Source organism: Nomascus leucogenys, chromosome 15 (genome assembly GCF_006542625.1).
Source record: "Nomascus leucogenys isolate Asia chromosome 15, Asia_NLE_v1, whole genome shotgun sequence".
In the NCBI taxonomy this organism is placed as follows: Eukaryota; Metazoa; Chordata; class Mammalia; order Primates; family Hylobatidae; genus Nomascus; species Nomascus leucogenys.
The window spans coordinates 95,164,457-95,183,171 of NC_044395.1; the positions used below are offsets into that span (position 1 = coordinate 95,164,457).

Here is an 18,715-nt window from a genome sequence, read left to right on the forward strand (position 1 = left end):
ATCCCCACATAAACTGGAGACCCCAATGAGGTCTACCTTCAAGGTAACAGTGAACAAAATGAGATTCACTGTGGAGAAAATCACAACAAGGAAGCATGCCTTTACAGATCCGGTCACTGGATAAAGGGGGAAAAACATCTTTGAGTTCAAAAAGGGATCATTATTTAACAGGCTGAATTCTCAGTTACTTAACTAAATACTTGAAATTGTGGTGTTTTTCCCCAGATTTAGTGCTAATGTTCTACTTACTCATTTTAAGTATTACAAATGATGACTAATGGAGTAACCTTCAAAATATAAAATTAAAAACATGAGAATCTAGAAATTTCTAAAAGTTCCGATTCAACTTAGACTTGGAGTTAGCTGACTTAAAAGTCAAATCCACACTACTGGATTTATTGCCTACATGACTTTGGGTGTCAGTTTACTTATCCATACAATGAAAATGCTGTGAAGATTAAAATGAGATACAATGGACATAATGCAATCAGCACAAAATCTGACACAGTCAATGTAGTTTCCTTTTCATTTTAAAGAGCTGAAAATTCTTGAATTAAAATAGCAAAACTATTATAGGAGTTATTAAGAAATTATTTTAGGCAGAGAGGGTAAGGTTGGTAAGGTTTTGTTTTCTTTTAATAATGCAGCTTGGTAAGGTTTTTTGTTTCTTTTAATAATACAGCTCCAAAAGCATTTCTTTTCTAGCAGAAAAGTGGCTTAAAGGGCCAGGCTGGCAAGCTTTGATGTGCAAATGCCAGCCATTAGAAACTGGGTCCATCCAATATGGTGATTCCCACCCTCTTCTTGTCACCACGTGTGTCAAGCATCATGGCCACCCCAGATATCTTCACGTGTGCAGAACATCATGGTGTCCTGTATTTGAATATTAAAAGGCGAGGGTGGGAGGGCTAGTTTTTTCGTGGGCTACGTGAATGACATACCTGGTCAAAACAATCCCCTGGGCCCTATGAAAACCAGACACCACCTCCTCCAGCCTCCTAATAGAATCGACTGTTTTCCCGCTGCACTTGGGGTTTTCTCTCTCTGCTTGGAGCCACCCTCCATCTCTGTACAGGGGAGCTTCCTTCTTCTTTCTTGCCTATTAAACTCTCCATTCCTTAAAACCACTCCACGTGTGTCCGTGTTATTTATCTAAATTGGTGCGAGACAAAGGGCCCTCGTGTTCCTTCAGTTACCAGAGCCATATCATTTTGGTGCGTTGGCCAAGAATCCAAGGTACAACATTCATCGGATGGTGAGTACAGGAGCAAGCTTAAAATCTGTTCTATCATTCTGAGGGGCTCTTGGCCTCTATTTTAAAATCAAATCAAATCAATCAACAGGCATTCTTCAGCTGGTTAAAAAATGCTTATCATGACTGCCATTCTAAGGCCTCAGATGTTAGGCTTGCTGGTGAGAACATGGAGAACCCTCCCAATACCCACGGGTCATTGGGAGTGTTGGCCGTGTTTTGAATCAGTTTCCTTTCACAGGGAAACCTTACCATCGCGTGAGGCTGGGAAAGTTCTGGCCAGGACACACCCTGGCGTTATTCAAAGGCCTCTGGATCGGACCCAGCCTCCAACAGTCCATTTCAGGTTTTGGCAGAGAATCCCCAGCTATCCTGTCACAAAATTTTCCTTCTTTTTCTATCCACGGTCTCTCTCTCTCTCTCTATTCTGTCACAAAACTTTCCTCTTCTAGCCACGGTCTCTCTCTCTCTCTCTCTCCTGTCACAAAACTTTCCTTCTTTTTCTATCCACAGCCTGTGCCTCTCCCCCTCCCCCCTCCATCTCCCTCTCCCCCCGCCCCCCCCCGCCCTTGGTCTAGTGAGTGCATGGCATTTCCAGGTCTCTCTACTGCTTCTCTGGCAAGCACATAGTATTTCTTTCTTTTTTTTTTTTTTGAGGTGGAATCTCGCTCTTTCTCCCAGGCTGGAGTGCAGCAGCACGATCGGGGCTCACTGCAAGCTCCGCCTCCCGGGATCACGCCATTCTCCTGCCTCAGCCTCCCGAGTAGCTGGTACTACAGGCACCCGCCACCGCTCCCGGCTAATTGTATTTTTAGTAGAGATGGGGGTTTCACCGTGTTAGCCAGGATGGTCTCGATCTCCTGACCTCGTGATCCACCTGCCTCGGCCTCCCAAAGTGCTGGGATTACAGGTGTGAGCCACTGAGCCCGGCCGCGAGCAAATGGTATTTCTAAACCAACAGTGCCACCTAGTGGAAACAGAAATCCTCTTCATGAGGCACATTTTTTTTTTCTTTTATGGTAACACTGCAGCTTCCTTTTGCACCACTAGAAATGGGGCTCTAAGCCTCTTCTGTGAACAGGAAAATTCTGCTTTCAACAGACAGGAGTTAAATGTCTTCTGTGGCCAAATTTTAGTCTCGATATTGTCCCATCAGCAGGAAAATGGCCATTTGGTTCCTACGTTCCTTTAAGGCACCGATTCTGTCTCTGATTAAGGTAGTACTGAACTAGTATGGGGATTTTAAGTCCAGAAGTTAACCGGAACCATTTTTCTAAGGGTAAATGCTTTAGCATGGGCCATAATAGCAGGATATAGAGTTCAATCTAGCATACCCCCTCCATTAAAGGGGCCTTGCCCAATTACGTAGTTTTTCTTGAGATCTATTTTTTTTTAGGGAGGTACACAGGTTGCCCAAGTCTAGGAGGTCAAAGGGAAATAATAAGCAGAGGACTAGGGCTGCTTGGGGAAGTGCGACTAGGCCCAAAAGTCTAGTTCCTCTGGTGCCATGGCTTGGAGGGTCACACCTACAGTCATGGGCAGCACATTTAACAGGGAGGTGGGACCCAGGAACCAGGGAGGGAAAATAGTTGGGGGACGCCCCCACTGTTTTCTTCTCCACCCTGGGTCATATACAGAAAGGAACGAGACTAAAAGGACACTTATTCTCACTTCTCTTTCTAAATGGGTAACAGATCATCTTCAGCATGCAGTCCCCTGGAGTGGATTTTAAAACACTGGGACTGCTTCAACCCTGAGACTTTGAAGGAAAAGTGCCTCATAGTCTATTGCACAAGGGCATGGCCTTCTTACCATCTTGAAGACAGACAAATCTGGCCTGCTTGGTGGAGCCTTGATTTTAATATCATTCAACAGTTAGATCTTTTCTAAAGACAGAAGGGCAAATGGACTGAGGTCCCCTATGTACAGACTTCCTTTGCCCTGTGAAACCCAGACCTTTACAAGTTCTGCACAACTGACCCAGTTCTTTTACCAGCCACAGCAGGCAAGCCCATAGGCCTTCCCCAGAGCTAACGCAGGTTCCAAAGGAGCAATCTGAGACAGCTATTGGATGTCCCAATCCTTCCAGTCTCCCTCCAATTGTACCATCAGCTCCTCCAGCTCCACCATTTCCAGTATATCCTACTCTCCCCATTTCACTCTTACCTCTGCAGGAAATGCTTGACAGGAATGGTGCCATGAGGGTTCAAGTTCCCCTTTCATTACAGGACCTTAAGCAAATAAAGGGAGACTTGGGCTGATTTGCTGACAACCCAGGTAGGTATACAGAAATTTTTCAAAATTTAACTCAGGTATTTGACCTCACAGAGGGATGTTACGTTGCTGCTATGTCAGACCCTCACTGAAGCTGAAAAGCAGGAAGTTATGCAGGAAGCAGAAAAATATGGAGATAAGCAACATGCCTCCTGTAGCAGACCAAGGAGACAAAGAGGAGATAGGGAAGGTGAGGAAGAAGTGGAAACTCCATTCCTACTAGGAAGGGAAGCAGTTCTGGTAGACAACCCTGACTGGAACCCCAATAACTCAGGAAATGAATGGAAAAGGAAGCACCTTTAAGGTGTGTATTAGACGGCCCATGGAAAACCAGGGCCAAACCTCTCAATTACTCTAAACTGTCCACGATAGACCAAAGATCAGATGAGAATCCCACAGCCTTTATGGAAAGGCTGAGGCACTAATAAAACATACCTATTTATCCCGATTCAATCAAGGGACAGCTCATTCTCAAGGACAAGTTTATTACACAGGTAGCTCCCAATATTAAAAGGAAACTATAAAAGCAAGCTATAGGGCCAGATAGTACCCTAGAAAACCTCCTGAGAAAGCCACTTTGGTCTTTTACAATAGGGATCAGGAGGAAGCCCAATAAAAGGAAATGAAAATACAGGAAAACAACAGAGGCTCTAGTAGCAGTGGTGCAAGCTTGCAAAGTCCAGAATCCCCAAGGTGCATCCACTAGCTGTTATCGATGTGGCGAATCAGGGCATTTTAAGAAAGAATGTCCAGGTAGCAAGACAAAGCCACCTCGACCCTGTCCAGCCTGTGGCGGAGACCACTGGAGACAGATCTGCCCCCAGAGATGGAGGTCACTGGGTTCAGAACCAGTCTCACAGATGGTCCAGCAGGCCTGATGGGTCCCGGCGCTCAAACCCCTAGCTCCAGCAACTCAGACTGCCATTACAGCACAGGAACCTTGGGTGATTCTGGAAATCAAAGGAAGGAAGGTAGATCTCCTTCTGGATACTGGAGCCAGTCTCTCTCTTCTCCTCTAATCCAGGCCTCCCCTCTTCCCATAGTATGACTATAAGGGGTATCTCAGGAAAAATTCTAACCTGATTATTTTTCTCAACCTCTTACCTGCAGATGGGGGGACCTACTATTTACACATGCTTTTAAAATCATGGCTTAAAGTCCTGCTCCTTTATTAGGGAGAGATAGTCTAGCTTGCATGGGGGCCAGCATCCGTACAGCCCCAGGACAAACTCTTTGTCTCCCCTGATGGAAGCTAACATTAAACTACAAGTGTGGGCAACTCAAGGAAGGATAGGTCGAGCTATAACCACTAGGCCAGTCCAGATCTGTCTTAAGGATCCCACTTCTTTTCCTAACCAGAGACAGTATTCCCTAAGCCCAGAGGCTAGGAAAGGGCTAGAAGCCATTATTAATAAACTAAAGATGCGGGGCCTCCTCAAACCCTTTAATAGTCCCCGCAACACCCCAATATTAGGAGTGCAGAAACCCAGTGGGGAATGGAGACTAGTTCAGGACCTTTGCCTCATTAATGAAGCTGTAGTTCCAATCCATCCAGTGGTACCTAATCCCTATATCCTGTTAACTCAACTACCTGAGGGAACTAAATGTTTACAGTCCTAGATTTAAAGGATGCCTTTTTCTGCATTCCATTACATCCTGATTCTCAACACCTGTTTGCCTTTGAAGATTCCCTCCGTCCAGACTGCCCAGTTAACATGGACGGTGCTGCCTCAGGGATTTTGAGATAGTCCTCATCTGTTTGGACAGGCACTGTCACAAGACATTTCTGAGTTCTCTCATCCTCAAGTTAGGGTCTTGCATTAGTTGATGATATTCTGCTCTGTGCCCCAACTGAGGAAGCTTCTCAGGAAGGCACCAAAGCTCTTCTCAGCTTCTTAGCTAACAGAGAATATAAGGTTTCAAAATCCAAGGCCCAGCTCTGCAAAACCTCAGTGAAGTATCTAGGATTAGTACTGTCCAAGGGGACCAGAGTATTAGGGGAAGAGAGGATTAAGCCTATTTCCTCCTTCCCTCGCCCCCAAACCCTCAAGCAACTAGAGGATTTGGGGGCATTACAGGATTTTGTAGACTATGGATACCTGGGTATGTGAAATAGCCTGTCCATTATGTAACCTCATAAAAGAAACTCAGGGAGTTAAAACTCATCTTTTAACCCGGGAACCTGAAGCTCAAAAGGCCTTCAGCCAGCTAAAGCAAGCCTTGCTCAAGGCACCAGCCCTCAGCCTTCCTGTAGGGAAGGCCTTCAATCTGTATGTATCAGAAAGGAAGGGAATGGCCCTGGGAGTTTTAACACAGGCCCGAGGACCAGCTCAACATTCAATGGGTTACCTAAGTAAGGAACTTGACTTGGTGGCTAAAGAATGGCCGGCATGTCTCCGAGCCATTGCCTCAGTGGCTCTACTGGTCCCAGAAGCCTCCAAACTAATCCTGGGAAATGATTTAACTGTTTACACCCCATATAACATGGCAGGACTACTGCACTCTACAGGGGAGCCTTTGGGCTAACAGCTGACTCCTTACATATCAGGCCCTGCTGTTAGAAGGTTCCAACATCCAATTAAAGACTTGTTCTCATCTAAATCCAGCCACCCTCTTCCCTGAGGAAACTGGGGAACCTGCGCATGATTATGAACAAGTCATAGTACAGACCTATGCAGCAAGGGAAGATACTGGGGAAACTTCCCTAGAGAACTCAGACTGGACCCTCTCCACAGATGGGAGCTCTTTTGTAGAACAAGGAATATGCATACATAGTGGTCACTCTAAATGACATCATCAAAAGTGCATCTCTCCCTCCAGGCACAAGTGCTCAATTAGCTGAGCTAATAGCTCTTACAAAAGCAATCAAATTAAGCAAAGGAAAGAGAGCTAACATTTACACTGACTCCAAGTACGCTTTCCTGTTTCTCCATGCTCATGCTGCCATTTGGAAGGAAAGGCATTTCCTTACCACCAATGGACCGCCTATAAAATATCACCAGGAAATTAACAGGTTATTATCCTCAGTTTTTCTTACACAATAAATAGCAGTGATGCATTGTATGGGACATCAAAAGGGAACAGATGAGGTAGCCGAAGGATATAGATTAGCTGATCAGGCAGCTAAATCAGTGGCAAGGATGCCTCAAGACATCAACACACTTCACACCCCTCTAATCTGGGAAGGCTCCATAAGAGAAATTAAACCTCAGTACTCCCCTACAGAAATAGAATGGACCACTTCGTCTCGAGGGTATAGCTTTTAGTCCTCAGGATGTCTACAGTCAGAGGATGGCAAACACCACTCGCCAGCCTCCAGCCAATGGAAAATCCTTTAAATCCTTCACCAAGCTTTTCACTTGGGAAAGGATAAAACTTATCAACGTGCCCAGGGATTGTTTTCAGGAGAGAACTTACTAAAAACAGTCAAGCAAGCTACTAATACTTGTGAAGTCTGTCTTAAAAATAATCCCCTGTAAAGGTGACTCCTTCCTCCTCAAACCCAAAGAACAGGAAGTTATCCAGGGGAAGACTGGCAAATAGACTTCACCCACATGTCAAAGACAAAGGGCATTCAATACCTGCTGGTATGGGTAGACACCTTCACTAACTGGGTAGAAGCATTTCCATGCTATACACAAAGAGCCTCTGAGGTAATAAAAATGTTAGTTAATGAAATAATGTCCTGCTTTGGTCCACCGAAGTACCTTCAAAGTGACAATGGGCCCTCATTTAAGGCAGCTGTCACACAAGGGGTCTCAAAAGCACTAGGCATAGAATATCATCTCCATTGTGCTTGGAGACCCCAATTCTCAGGAAAGGTGGAGAAAACTAATGATATTATCAAGAGACACCTCCGAAAATTATCCCAAGAAACTCACCTTCCTTGGGTCACTCTTCTTCCCATGGCCTTAACGAATAAGAAATACCCCTTCAAAATTAGGTCTTAGTCCTTTTGAGATGCTGTACAGATGGCCTTTTCTTACCAATGATTTTCTATTAGATTGGGAAACCTCTGAGCTAGTTAAGCATGTAACCTCTCTGACTCAGTTCCAACAGGAAGCGACTAGCAAAAGCCCAACCCCAGGAAACTGGACCACCTCTGTTTAACCCAGGAGATTTGGTACTGGTAAAGGCTCTCCCTTCTCTCTCTTCCTCCCTAGGCCCAAGCTGGGAAGGACCTCATACTGCTCTTCTTTCAAGCCCCTAGGCAATAAAAGTTACAAGAATCGACTCCTGGATACATTATATTGGAGTCAAAGCCTGGAGACCTGAGGGAGCAACCCCTGATGGCCCAGAGGAATGCCCTGAATATCAATGTAAATAAAGAGGAGATCTTAAGCTGAAAATCACAAAAGATAAATAACTGAATGAAAACTACTCATCTTAGTCTCACCCCTACCTCACCAAATACTTCTTGCCATTTCCACGTCTCCTTTTGAGATTCGCTGCCAAATATTAGAACTTCTTCTTGATGGAAATTATTTACTATGCCACCCTTGCAGGAATTGTTTTACTCACTCTACTATTTGCAGTAGGACTGTATGCTGTAGCACCCTCAGGTGGAATATCAGACAGACAATCTCAATTACTGGAGCAGTCTGCTTAATTATTATCCTGATAGCAGGAATAACAGTTATGAAAAGGAAGTAAACATGAGCGTTTTACTACCACTCAGTCTGTTAAGACTTTTTATCGGACTTAGTAATACATCACACCCTTTAGCTCCTGCAATATCTGCCATGGTCCATTTGTACAACAAGACTAATTGTTGGGTCTGTCCTAAGTTGTTTACTCAGTTCAGTGATGCTAAGGAAACTTACAATGACCCAGAATTCACTGTCTTAGGATTCCCTGTATTGGCTTTACCTTTACCCTTAAGGACCTAGCAGGCATAAATTGGACATGCTGCTCCCAATGCCGGAGAACACTCTGCCTGAAGATAAGCTTCACATCCTCAGGCTGGGACAAGACTGAGTAACAGCAAATGCCTCCCCCTGCTTTAAAAGCAGCGAGGAAGGATCATGCTTGGCAGATCTCAGATATTGTAACATCACACTTGTAATTGCTGTTAGTTCAAATATTTAGGGAGGAGAGTGCAACAAGGGTGATCTAAAAGGATCAGAAGCCCTAGTTGGGGGGCTTTCAGAATCTAGCCTCTCATTCTGGTTGGAAGCCCCGGTGGGAGTGGCATGCTCTAAGTAACCACCTTGACTATATTGTAAAGAATAACAGATGGGCCTTTCCGAACATGCCCCCTTGTGGAATTCCAGACCCTTGTATGATGTTTGCTAATAGTAGCTGCTTACAGATCTGTGGGCAAACTGGAGGCATCTGGACTGACAGCCCTTTCCACAGGATCATCTGAGATACTGGCCAGGGCATATTATGTCTCTAATTTTTCGAAACTCCGTTTGTCAGGTGGACACTTCTCACTTGGCATGTCAAATTCCAAATGGCATCATAAATATTGTAAATATGGATATCCTTATCCCAAGGATGCCCCTATTATATGTAAAGAAGGGAAACTTCTAAGATATCAGAAAAATCTGCCGGTGTCTCTCACAAGCCACAACTTAGAACCATCTCTTCAAGGAACGGGGCTAATTTTTTTTTTTTTTTTGTGGCTCCTGGATACATTTAATCCTCCCAAGGCATTGGAAGGGAACTTGTACTATAGTAGCACTAGTTCCTGACTTATTATTTTTAAATTCTACCAAGATGGCAGCATCATCTGGAGTCATCCCTAACTGAGGCTCTTTTCCAGACTACACTATCTTGAATACGCCAGAGAAACAGATCTATCATTTCTATGCCCTCATAGGGAGATTTAACTGAAAGAGCAGACTGGGGAGGGCATGCACATGACAATCCCATCTTAGAAAAACCATGAATGGGAAATTCTACAGCCAGAGGTCTAGTCTGGATTACGGGCATCCCTCTCCTTGAAAGATCAGTACTTAATATTTCTATTATGATGCAACGAGGGTGGAAGGCAACTGTAGGTGCCATAGAGGCACAACAGCAATCTACAGACTCTTTCACCTCAGTAGTAGCACAGAATAGATGGGGCTTAGACGTCCTTACAGCTGAAGTAGGAGGTACCTGTGCACTTAAAAATAAAACATGCTGCTTCTGGATTAACACCTCTAGTAAAGCAGAGGAAAATCTACAGCTACCTAAAGATCAAATCAAAATCATTAAGAGGCTACAAGAACACGCAGGCTTCAGCCCCGGGTGGCTACAATTCCTCTTTAACGAATTCTAGTCTTCTTTATGGAACTGGTTAGCTCCTTTATTAAGCCCCCTCTTACTTATATGTCTTGTATTAATATTTGGACCTTGCATACTCAATACTATAACTCAAATCATTTCCTCTTGCCTAGAAGCAATCAAACCAAATGGTGCTGCAAACCGAACCACACATGGACGTGCCATTCTTCCGAGGACCCTTAGATCAACCCCAGGAGGAGCCCTGGCTGTTGTTCCCCACGTGATGTCCCTTTTCAGCAGGAAGGAGCCAGAAAGAGTCCTTGCCCAAAACCCCCTAACAGCAGTTAGGGTGACATCTCCTCAGGGAGGGAATATTACAGGAGTTATTAAGGAAAAACTATGTTGGTATTTCTTATATCTGTCCTTAAGAAATCTAGCCCAAATTACCTATGCCTGTATAATTTGCTACTTCCTTATTTAGGGATATAAGTGATATTTCAGTAACATCTTAAAGTACAGCTAATGGGAAGACTCCTGCAGTCTTCCAACCCTTAAAACCATCAATTTGCACAGCAAATTGCAAACATTACAGAAAATGGTCTTTTATTATGGGTCTCCCCTTTCTCTTTTGTCTTTTCCAGTGCTGCGGTATTACAGCAATTAGCCAGCTTCAAGCTACAGTAATAACAATGACAAGGCAGCTGCTGTTAATACATTTTCAATCCTTGAGACCCATAAAATTAAAATTTCAAAGAGAATTATCACTTAGCAGGCACCAACAGAGATATACTTGGTGAAAATGAAGTCATTTAAACTGCCAGAAGAAAGTAACTATCAGAACATATATTTTAACAAGAATTGACAAGAAGGAAAGGTTTAGTTGGTATCTAGTTCTCTCCTGAATGTCAATATTACTTTCCTATTATTGTTAGATCTGGTTTTCAATTACAATAATAATTTTGAAATGTGTATCTAAAGATTGATTACAATCAACTACTTATAGTAGAGGTTCTACAGTGAGGAGGAAACACATTTAACAGCATTTTGTACATATCGAAATCATTAACGTCTAACAAGTTTTGATTTGGTATTTAATTTTTCCAATTTTTCAATCTAGTTATTTTAAGGAAATCAGCCTGGCTTGTCTCCGAGATACTACTCACAGCCAACAATGGCTCTAATCCCCTCCCCCATCTCTTCTTTCAACTTAAGCAAATATAGCATATATTCCTCAGATACAGGTTTACCTGGGAGACTCTCATACAAGTATAAAATAACATGCATGAGATCTATTAGTAACTCATCAATAAATGGGGAAACTAGTAAGATGTTACAACTGATTCAAAAGGAGAATTCAAAACATACATATATAAGTAACGAGGAATCCTGACTTAGCAAAACTGGATACTGTCCACAGGTTAACAATAAAGTGAATCTCCATTGAACACAACTTGCATTTCCATGAACAATAATCACCTGCGTTAACTGTCAGGATTCCACAACTGAGAGTTGTAAAACAGCATAATAATAACTCCAAGATACCCAGTAAATACTCTTTTTGTTTGTTTCAAAGTCTTTCCCTTATTTTCCTGACACTGGCCTCAGGAAGGGACTGAATGCAGGCACAGTAAAGATGAGTCATACTTTCTCTCTGTCCTTTGTCTTCGTTTCGTTCTGCACACTTGTTCCACTTGTCTCTCTATGCATCTTGGTTTTCTTTACTTGAAAGAAAACCTTCTCTCTTCTACCTTCACCATACTTAAAAACCCTCCTCCTCCTTCTCTTTAACAGTCAAGTGTTGACTAGAAATCAGAAGACATGGAGCCTGTTTTTAGCTTTGACCCCACTAGCTGTGTGCCCTAAGGCAAGTCAGTGATACTTTCTGGGTATCAGTCTCCTTCTATTAATAATCTGGATTAGTGATCTCCAGACTTCTGAATTAACACCAGTAGTTAGTTCTATGTTGGTATTTCTTATATCTGTCTTAATGAAGGACGGTGGCAGTATATGCTGGGTAGGTGAAGAGGAGAAAGGGCATTTCAGTCAGAGAGAATGCTTAGTAGTTGGAAGTGGTTATAAATTAGGTTCTGCAGGATGGAGGTAAAAGGGAGGCTGAGTCTAAAGGGTCTTCAATGCTATGCACAGGGCTTTGGCCTGTATTTTACGGATGACTGAAAACCACCAAAGAGTTTGAAACATAAGATACGTGATAAGAGTCTGGTTTTGAAACATTTGCACAGTGTCAGTAAACGAAAGAGGCCGAAAGGCAGTGGCCAAGAAAGCAAAAGCCCAGAAGAGCAGGGAGGCTGCTGAAAGAGTTTAAAAAGGAAGCTGGAAGGGAGGGACTGTGAAGATGCATTTGGAAGATAAAGGACTTTGGGTGAGAAAACTGAAGGAGAGAAAGGAAGGCTTCAAAGACTCCCAAGTGTGTGGTCAGCTGAGTAGCTGCGTGGATGACATCATTCCCTGGGATGTGGGTCAGAAATATTACCATGTGCTGAACACTCTTCTAGGCCCTGGGAATTCAGCCATAAACTAGACCTGAATTCCCAGGGCCTGACCTAAAAGAATTCACACTCTGAGGAGGAGGTTTTAAAAAGTAAACAGAATACATAAATAAATTGTAACAAGTGCCAAGCAGGAAAGAAACATGGGACTTGGAGAAAAACGGCAGGGATCAACTTTGATTAAGGCAGTCAAGGAAGGCCTCTCTGAGCAGGTGGCATTTAATCTAGGACCTAAAAGACATGAACTAAGCCAGTGTGTGATGAATGAGTACGTGTGTGTGTGCAAGGTTTTGTGTTGAGAGAGGCAAGTACTCCAGGCAGAGGAAACAGCAGGTGTGAAGGCTCTGAAGTGAGCAAGTACTTCACAGGTAGATCAGCTGGCTAGAGCAGAGTGAGGAAGTGCTGAGGGTGGCGGAAGATGAATTTGTAGGGGCCAGATGTGGAAGGGCTTGAAAGCTGATGAGAACAGTCTTACCAGAAAGGAAATGATTCCTAACAGGAGACACGGGGAGACGGAGAGAAATAATTATAGAAGGTGAGAGGGCTTGGAGATCCTGAGCTCTAGTGGAGGAACTGGGCTTCTTCCATTTCATGAAATAGAGAAGCTGGGTTCACATTCCAGCAGATTGGTAGGTTTCGTGGTAGGAAGGCGAGGAAGTTCATTAACTAATGACTTCTATTGTCTTAAGTATAAACAAAGTCATCAGCTGAGAGTATGGCGACAGCGTATGACAGGCTTGACAAGAGAATAAAAGGTATAAAATAGTCATCTTGGGGAGTGGAACACCGAACTACTAGAGAAACAAAGATGGGCTGTTGGGCAGCAGTAAGTGCCGATTTGAGGTTGAAATCATGAAGCAAGGCCAGACAATAAAGTTGTGCAATATTCTCCAGCAATGTTCAGCTGCTCAATGCCAGCCCAAAGAAACGGGTGGCTGGGTTCATCCTGGCTAAAGGTTTGGCTAGGCCAACTCCATATGTAAATGAGGTCAACCATGACTTTTAAGTAACAACTGTTTCAATAGACTGGGTGTGGAAGCAAGATCGCAGTGGGCTTCACTCACTTTCATTTAGAAGTAAATGAAACTTGGAGGCATGGAGTTCTAACGACTCTTTCAATAGTGTTGCTATAAAGAAGGGCTAAACAGGGAAAAAGAAGGGAAAACTGGTTAAGACAGTTTTCTATTACACGCTAAGGGGTAACATTAGGAGACAGGGAGAGATTAAACATACAGGAGAGCAGAGGTCTAAGAGGTCAGCCTTTGTTGAGATAGAGAAGCCGGCATTAGAAAAACAGGAATGGGAGGAAAGGTAAAGATGCAGGTAAGTATGTAATAATATTAACAATGTAATATTAAATATGTAATAATACCACTGATAATAAGAATTGCTAACATTTCTTTATAGAGTGCTTATTTTGTGCCAGGGATTTTTCTAAAGCCTTTATATGGAATAATTTACTTTACCCTTATAACAACCCTATTGTACTAAGAGTGATTAAGTAACTTGTCCAAGGCCACCAAGATAGCAAGAGGCAGAGCCAGAATTTGAACCCAGGCAGTCTGATTCTAGATCCTGGTCCCTAACCTTTACATTATACTGCATGTGGAAAGAGGAAGACATTAAGAAGTTCACACCTAATAGCTTTCAGTTTCTTTGTAATTTTGGAGGCAAGGTCACCTTTGAAACAGGTGTGGGGTAAAGGATGAGGTGAAATGGTGAGGTTCTGGAACAGCTACTTAGGGGAATGTAAAAGGAAACTCCCCAGAGGACTATCACATGCTACTCAGAGGCCAGCTGCAGTAAGACACCAGAATATTTGTAGAGACACTAATTCATATAGTTGAATATACCCAAAAAAGTGTATGGTAAAAGGCTAGGGGTTGGGCAGAGAAGGATATGACCATGGGAATGGGATGTTAGAGTGAGGGGGAGGTAAAGATGAACAGCACTGATGAGGTCAAGGGAAAAAAAAGGGCAAGGGTATTGGATGTACTTGTGCTGCAGAAATATCAAAGAACAAGTATTTGTTCAGTGTCAACATATATAGGACACTGTGATAGTTAAGGTAAAATTAAAAAATAGAAGTAGTCCCTACATGGTTTTTCTCTGCAACTAAGCAGAGCTCCCTACAGGGTAGGGAATGGGCTCTTGGTATAGCTATACCTACCACAGTGCTTTGCTCAATAAACATTGGTTGCATTAAGATCATATCTCTTACATTAAAAAAAGTCCTGTATCAGAGGTTATGGTATTTTGTGGACTGCTTCAGGCTCACAGGAAGTTGTTTATTTGGTCTACACAATACTTAGAAAGAGTCTGAGCCTAAATTTTAAAATCAAGAGATTTCATAAAAAATCTGAGTTTCTAGTTTCCCTTAAAAAAGCAACTAAACAATGGGCCCATAATACTCCCACATAGCAAAAACGATCAGTGTTGTGTAGTGCTACCTCTTAAAACGGCATATACTGGCCCTAGTATCTTCTTTTTGGTTTCCATCTGGCCAATCTAAAATGCCATATTCTCCATGAAGTCTTCCATGAGTCACTGTATGAAATGACCTTCCCCTCCCTCTATATTTGCAAAATACTTTATCATCCCCTAATGGAACTTCATCCTTTCCCCCCAGGCCCCACTGCCCATTACTAGTATATATTAATCATAAATATGCATTTGCAATTGCCCAAGTTTCTGAAGAATAGGAACAACTTACTCATGATTGCATTTTTCAGCCTGGACTTTAATATACGGTTTCTGAGTAAATGCTGTCTCTTTTAGGGAAATACTCCTTGACTTTTGCTGATGTTAGAAAAAATCAGTTCAAGGGCCAGTCAGTAGGGATTTAATTTCAGAGCTGTAAAACCAGGTTAGAGATTATTGTTATAAGCTGAATCTGACCTGAAAATAACACACCTGATGCCTGAAGAATCTTTAGAATACAGGAAGAAAGTACATGAAACATAAGTCACTTGGGGAAGTTACTGCAAAGGATAATAAAAATTATTGAATGGGCTACAGTGTTCAGAACAGATATATCTTTTATAACATGTGTTCAGAAAAGAATGTCTATCAAAGACAGAATAATAAAAACACACAGGTCTTGAGAGGGAAGGTTTTGGCGAGCAAGTCTTCCAAATCTTTATCTCCAATCCAGTTCTCTCTCCTAGCTTGAAAGCAATACCCAGTGTGATGGTTAATACTGAGTGTCAACTTGATTGGATTGAAGGATACAAAGTATTGATCCTAGGTGTGTCTGTGAGGGTGCTGCCAAAGGAGGATTAACATTTGAGTCAGTGGGCTGGGAAGGGCAGGCCCACCCTTAATCTGGATGAGCACAATCTAATCAGCTGCCAGCGTGGCTAGAATACAAGCAGGCAGAAAAATGTGAAAAGGGAGACTGGCCTAGCCTCCCAGCCTACATCTTTCTCCCATGCTGGATGCTTCTCGACTTGAACATTAGACTCCCAAGTTCTTCAGTTTTGGAACTCAGACTGGCTCTCCTTGCTCCTCAGCCTGCAAACGGCCCATTGCAGGACCTTCGGTTCGCGTGAGTTAATGCTTAATAAACTTCCCTTTATATATATATATTCCATTAGTTCTGTCCCTCTAGAGAACCCTGCTTAACACACTCAGTGTGTAGTACCACATGCTGAGGCTGTACCTCAAACTCAACATGTCCACAACACACCCATCATAAACTGTTTCTTCTTCCCGTATTCTCTTTCTGGTGGACCACCAGGCCCCAATCACTAGATCAGAAACCTAAAAGTCATTCTTGATTTGTTTCCTCACTACACATATCTAATCAATAACCAAGACCTCCTGATTTTACTCCCTCACTCAGACCTCTAGCATCTCTTGCTTGGATGCCTGCCACAGCTTCCTAGTCTGTCTCCATGCCTATCTCCATGCCTCTAGTCTTTTTAACTCTAGCCAGCAATCCCCAGGCTTTCTTCAGTCATCTTGCTGATTATCTCATTGCCCTTAGTTTAAAAATCTAAGATTTGCTTAACAGGCCCTTTAGGTCTGGTCCTAGTGTGTCCAGAATTGGTTCCTTCCCGTGGGTTCTTGGTCTCGCTGACTTCAAGAATGAAGCCATGGACCCTTGCGGTGAGTGTTACATAGTTCTTAAAGATGGTGTGTATGGAGTTTGTTCCTTCAGATGTTCAGATGTGTTCAGAGTTTCTTCCTTCTGTTGGGTTCGTGGTCTTGCTGACTTCAGGAATGAAGCTGCAGACCTTCACAGTGAGTGTTAACAGCTCTTAAAGGTGGCGCACAGGTTGTTCGTCCCTCCCGGTGGGTTCATGGTCTCGCTGACTTTAGGAACAAAGCTGCAGACCTTCGCAGGGAGTGTTACAGCTCATAAAGGCAGCAGTCTGGAGTTGTTGGTTCCTCCCAGTGGGTTCGTGGTCTCGCTGGCTTCAGGAGTGAAGCTGCAGACCTTCACCGGGAGTGTTACAGCTCATAAAGGTAGTGTGGACCCAAAGAGTGAGCAGCAGCAAGATTTATTGTGAAGAGCGAAAAAACAAAGCTTCCACGGCCTGGAAGGTGACCGCAGGCGGGATGCTGCTGCTGGCTCGGGTCGCCAGCTTTTATTCCCTTATTTGGCCCCACCCACATCCTGCTGATTGGTCCATTTTACAGAGAGCTGATTGGTGGGTTTACAAACCTTTAGCTAGACACAGAGCGCCGATTGGTGCATTTACACTACTTTAGCTAGACAGAAAAGTTCTCCAAGTCCCCACCCAACCCAAAAGGCCAGTGGCTTCACCTCTCACTAGCTTTTCTCTTTAGCTTCATCTCAAGTCTCTGGCCCCTACTTTATGTTCCAGAACACCAAACTTAATATGGGAAAACACCATGTCCATAATCAAGGACAACCCTGAGATTGTGTACATGCTACTTCCCCTACTTGGAATATCCTTACTTTCATTGCATGTGGTTATGTCTTCCTGATCCTTTAGGCCTCAGTAGATACTTTCACTTTTTCCTGAGGTATTCTCTAACCCATTCAAGTGTATGCTCCTATACTACCTTGAACTTCATCATCTAAGTCATATCGTCATGTCATACTATGTCATATTGTCATACCATCTTTGTCTCTTTGCTAATTTGTCTCTCCCATTGTACAGCATGTTCTAGGGGAGAAGGAACCAGATGTAGCTTGCACTCTTAAATCCACAATGCCTGGTACATAGTAGGCGCTCACTAAATATCTGTTGAATTAATCACTTAACAGTTGAACATTCCCCTTCCTTAAGGCCAAAGAAACTGTCTCTTTCAATTGTCCATGACCCCCTAAAACTACAATGAAATTTTATGACTTTTTAAAACCTTTCTTATTGCTGTTTTTATGTATTTGTACAAAACCAGACAAATACAAATATCTAGAGGGGCTCATGTATTTAACTAGATATGCAAATCCAGTGTGAGTAGTGGAAGCTATGGTAACCTGGCCAGCACCCTTTGTAAAGGTGGTGTTCACTAGTAACTGCAATCCAGATCCCATGAAAAAATAAGAGCCCAATGTCACCATGTGTTCTGAGGTTGTTAAAAGAAGCTGAAATGGTTCTGGATTTTGAAATGTTGGCTTGGCCGGGCCGGGCGTAGTGGCTTACACCTGCAATCCCAGCACTTTGGGCGGCTGAGGCAGATGGATCACCTCAGGTAAGGAGTTCAAGACCAGCCTGGCCAACTTGGTGAAACCCCCTCTCTACTAAAAATACAAAAATTAACTGGGTGTGGTGACATGCGCCTGTAATCCCAGCTACTTGGGAGGCTGAGGCAGGAATATTGCTTGAACCGAGGAGGCAGAAGTTGCAGTGAGCTGAGATCACGCCACTGCACTCCAGCCTGGGCGACAAGAGCAAAACCCCGTGTCAAAAAAAAGAAACGTTGGCTCAAACTTTTCATGAACATTGAGTGCAGCAAAAAAAAAAAAAACATGCCTGTTCATCAAGCTGTCTGTGGGCCATGTTTGGTTTGAGAATCCTAGTTTATTCTCGGGTCCCTTAAGGCTCTCTTTGATGCTCATTTTGATGACATTACACTAAGATTTACTGATTGAAGACATGAACACTTCTCCATACACACTTGCCTAGCAACGATCTCCAATTACCTGTCCTATCTCCAAGATCTTCTCTCTCTCATCCAATCTTGCCTATCCAGCATTCTATTTTCAGAGTCGTCTTTGCTAATTTGGGGAAGTCACTTATTCAAACAAGAAAGTGGTTGACAAACGTTTAGCAATGAAATCTCCTGCGAAGTTACTACTTTTTAATTAGGATTTTCAACCCTAAGAAAGATATAGATAGGAGAAATAAGATAGGGGGAATAAGGGAGCTAATTTTGAGGGGTTTCCCTGCCTCTTAGGTGAGGTTTATCATATTGTGCTGAAACTGCTTATTCGTCTAGTTCTCCAGACCCTGGGTCATTTGTCTTACGTATCCCTATCTCTGAGCGCGTAGAA

At 43.2% G+C, this 18,715-nt stretch overlaps 1 protein-coding gene across 1 annotated transcript in view; it reads right to left on the minus strand.

Moving 5' to 3' along the window:
- APIP (APAF1 interacting protein) overlaps nucleotides 1-18,715 on the minus strand; it is a 60,921-nt gene that overhangs the window by 41,396 nt on the left and 810 nt on the right. The window lies entirely within an intron of this gene.